Here is a 4,572-nt window from a genome sequence, read left to right as displayed (position 1 = left end):
TCACTTAGAGAAATTTGAACCATCAATGCAAATGGTGTTTATAGTTCCTCTTATACTGGATTCAGAAAATACTTGCTTTTGGAAAGGAAGATTGTATAAATATTATTTGATTTGATTTCTCTGTAGTCTTCTTGAGTTCAATAAGCCACGCTGTTATTTTTTAAATATGTTGAACTAAATAATATTCAGTTCCACTGACTCTGTATTTTTTTTTAAGATTTTATTTTTTTGTCAGAGAGAGAGAGAGAGAGCATGAGAGTGAGCACAGGCAGACAGAATGGCAGGCAGAGGCAGAGCGAGAAGCAGGCTCCCTGCTGAGCAAGCAGCCCGATGTGGGACTCGATCCCAGGACTTTGGGATCATGACCTGAGCCGAAGGCAGCCGCTTAACCAACTGAGCCACCCAGGCGTCCCTGACTCTGTATTTTTTATCAGAGATCAAGACCATATGTCATTTCATGCTTCCTTTGGTAGCACATTTACAAAAATTAGAACAATACTGAGAAGATTAGCCTGGCTCCTGAAAAGGATGACACGCAAATTTGTGAAAACCATACGTCACTTCATCTTAGAAGAGCACTGGTCAGTTCCACAACCACTGTCACTACAGCTAAAAATAATGCTTCCAAGGCTGTCCTTGGCTGTCCGTAGTTGTTGCAAACACTAATTTTGTTTGGAAGGTGGTGGAGGTTGGTCCTGTGTAGCAGCCATATACCTTGACTCAGGGAATGAATTAAGATTGATAAATTCCATCTAGCCATGGCTATACGATTTCTCTTTGTAAACTGTTCATTGTTCCATCCTCCATGCTGCTAGGAGTGAAATGTTACCAGAAGGGACCAATGAGACATAAAATGAAAGTCAGCTGGGAGTTTTCCAGGAAATGTTTTCCTTTCTAATAAAAGGGACAGCCTTGGGGGAAAAGAAGAAAAAGAAAAAGAAAGAAAGAAAAAAAAAGCTTGCTGCCATCCCTTTCTTCTCCTTCCTATCTGGAATATGGATGTGATGCCCAGAACTAAGGCAGCCACGTCAAGTCCATGAAGCAATGCACATGATAATGAGGAACAATACGCCTATCAAGTCAGAGTGTGAGGAGAGCAGGAGCCTGAGCCCCGGATGAAATGGTCAGACCTTCCCTGAGACACTGTAAACTCTGCACTTGTTTAATAAAAACAGAAGTCCTTATTATTCAGATGCCTCTTGATGCCTGGCTCTTAACTTGCAACTAAAAATCAATTTCATGCTGAAAAGCAAGGTAAGTAACGCATAGTGATGACACATGGCCATGGAAAGGGGGACCTATGTTGCCAGACTTGTCATGGCTTTTGGTGAATTTTTTCATTCCAGAGCTCTTTATACTAAATAGGAGAGGAAAAACACTCTTTTTGTTCCCTTCAGTGCTCAATGATTATTCAGCATCAGTATAAACAAAATGTACTCTAATGTTCTCTCACTGCAGTGGCTATTAAGGGATGAGACATTGTAACTCACACGATGCCATACTAAAATCCTTTTGTGCATCTCGAAATAGAATATCATCTGTGCCTTATTGTTCTAGGGCCAAAGGAAATAGACTGAGGACCAGCAGAGCTTCCAGGGCAATGTTTTTGCTGGGAGGCTGGATTAATCCACCAGGAGAACTAGACAATTGCTTCTAGCAGGCTGGGAGTTATACCCACAAACCCACTGCCATCCACAGAACTAAGATTCAGCCGGTGCTCAGGTGGACAGGGAGCCCCACCCAAAGCAGCCCAGATAGCTCCTGTGTAAATCTTACCTTGATCAAGGGTGGGTAAAAGGGTGAGAAATGAATTCTGTGGGGAAATTCTATAGAACAAGGTAAAGAGAACATCATTGCAAAGGCTCAAAGAAAGAACATGCCTCTGAAAATGATTTACTGCAGGAACCAGAAGATTTGGGGCAATGTATAGCATCCTTACTACACAGAAAAAAGGCAGAAAGGAGGAAAAATAAAACACAAGAGAAACCCAAAGAAACAAATATGTTAAGAATGAACCATAAGGGGTGCCTGGGTGGCTCAGTGGGTTAAAGCCTCTGCCTTCGGCTCAGGTCATGATCCCAGGGTCCTGGGATCGAGCCCTCCATCGGGATCTCTGCTCAGCAGGGAGCCTGCTTCCCTTCCTCTCTCTGCCTGCATCTCTGCCTGCCTACTTGTGATCTGTCAAATAAATAAATTAAATCTAAAAAAAAAAAAAAGAAGAAGAATGAACCATAAGATTTTTGAGCACTCTTAACCTCTGAGTACCAACCATGGACCAGCACTGCCCTGGGGCTGGCTCCGTGTTGGCTAGAGCTGAGCCTTTGGTCACCAGGGGCTCACAGCGCTACCATCCCCTTCCGTCACAGTAACTTATCCCACACTGAATTGTAGCAGCTATGTTATCATGAGGGCCTACTGTACTGTAAAGTGCTTATTTTCTAGACACACTCACTCTATTTTGGGAAGAAATTAAATTACCATCTCCTAAGTAAATAAATGAAGGAGGGAATGCATACGAGGATGGAAAGCACGGCATGTTTCATTGAACTCCGGTTGTTTTATTCAAGACAATCTAAGAAAATGTATCATTCTTTGGAAGATCTGTTTCTCCTTGTTTCTGTGGAAGTGATGGAAGCCCCCAGGAAGAGAGGCTGTAACGAGAACACAGGCTACTTCCTCCTTCCAGCCAGCACATAGCCCCTGGATTGAGGCATAAGCTCTCTGAGGACTCAAATGAATCTTCACACCAGCACGGGGACAGGTCAGGGAAGCTCACTCTTTGTTTCTGATATTGATAATGCTCAGTCCGATTGTGGCCGCCTTCTCCTTCCAGCCTTCCCCTGCCCTTCTCTGAAGACAGAAATTAAGCCCCCATACTCAGAATGTCCCATCCCGTCCCCCTCACCTCCAAGGAAATATCAGTGCATAGCATATGGGTGTAAGGGGGAAGGAGACAATCATTTCTCAATAAGCTCTTCTGATAGGACTTGCCTCCTGCGCACACTGATGGGTCAAAGGATGGAGCATGGTCATAAGCTGGACCAATTATAGAGCACTGCCATGCCCTGGGCGCAGCAGCTGGGTAGGGGATGGATGTCTGATCCAGTGGGGCCAACAGCGGTATATTTTTGGAATTCATGACCTAGGGACCACAGAGCACAGTGCTCATTTTCTCTCTTGGTGGAGACCAGCAGCTCTGAAGTCCAGAAGGCATTTCCTGCCACATGGAAGAAGCTGGCCTGCAGGAGGACAGATACCCGCACACAGAGATGAGGGATACCAGATCTCTTTTTAGCTATTCCTGAGGCACACTCACATCTTGACCTTCCTACAGTCATACCAGTCTTCCAGACACATTTTCCCTTGACTCTAAGTGAATCTGAAGAGGGTTTGGCATTAACAACCCAAAAAACCCTAACACTGATTGTTATACTCTTCATGTGTTTTGTTTTTCCAAACGAAATTTTTTTCCTGATTATCAGGGAGATGCTTATAAAAATTCAAATATTAGAATGTAGTATATAAAATAGAATTACCATAATTCCACCATCTAGACATCATAATTGTCTTTTGATATTCTTCCAGGCATTTCTTTCTTTTGAACTATAGATATTTTTTTAGGAGTGCAATTTTGTAACATACCAATTCACCTAAAAATATGTTTTGGATATTTTTATGGAACAATGCTTCTAAAATCTACTTTTTGAAAATGGTTACATGAAATCTTATATTAAACTACTTTAATTAATGTGTCCAGTCCCCTTTGTTGAACATTTCGGTTATTTCAAAAGTTCTGCCATTATAAAGAACACAACAGTGAACGTATTTGTATGTACATTTTGGAGGCTTTGATACAGCTTTCACTTCTTAAATTCTAACACTCTTACTTGTTTTGGCAACTTTTCTTGTGGCCTATCAATTTCAGGTATGCCCTCTTGATTCACTCCTTATTTATCCATTCATACTGTCAACAAACATTTACTGAGAGTCTGTTATGTATGCCACTCTACTAGATTTTGGGAAAATAAACGCAGGTAAATTTGTTTTTTTCCTTAGGGAGGAAGGAGAAACTAGTATCTATGGAAATGCTAAGCACTGTACAGGTTTATGTCATTCATTCGTCATTTAAAAAACAAACACCAATCCCGTGCAGTGGTATTATCTTTTTGTATAAATGAAGAAAGGAAGATCAGAGAGGTTGAATAGCTTGTCCAAGATCACACAGTACGTAAGTGCAGACCTATGTCCAGGTCTGACTTCTTTCTATCCTATGTAGTTTAAAGAGAGAGAGATATGAAAACAAATGACTAAACCAAGCTATAAGTAAAATCAGAACAAAAGGATGCATTTAGGTCCATCAACCACAATGATCAGCAGAGGCAGACCTGAGACACATCTTTTCTGTAGGAGGCAGCTTTTTAATAGTCCAGGTTAAAGGGTCAAAACCCAACCTTAAATGATTTGTCTGACTTCACACAGCTCCAGGAGACCCTTGGTTAATCAGAATTATTTGCCAGCTCAGAAACTGGGGGAGAGAAGGAGGCCATTTCTAAGCAGCTCCATTTGGAGAGG

General features: G+C 41.9%; 1 non-coding gene across 1 annotated transcript; it reads left to right on the top strand.

Moving 5' to 3' along the window:
• Positions 1 to 457: 457 nt before the first annotated feature.
• Positions 458 to 563, top strand: LOC116870904. Its single transcript, XR_004383315.1, has one exon. It is a non-coding gene; the product is annotated as a U6 spliceosomal RNA (small nuclear RNA).
• The last annotated feature ends 4,009 nt before the right edge of the window (positions 564 to 4,572 follow it).

The sequence above is a fragment of the Lontra canadensis genome, unplaced genomic scaffold (assembly GCF_010015895.1).
Source record: "Lontra canadensis isolate GAN:19392208 unplaced genomic scaffold, GSC_riverotter_1.0 scaffold24, whole genome shotgun sequence".
Lineage (NCBI taxonomy): Eukaryota > Metazoa > Chordata > Mammalia > Carnivora > Mustelidae > Lontra > Lontra canadensis.
The sequence above is the reverse complement of the archived record's forward strand: the minus strand, read 5'-3'. Positions and strand labels throughout refer to the sequence as shown.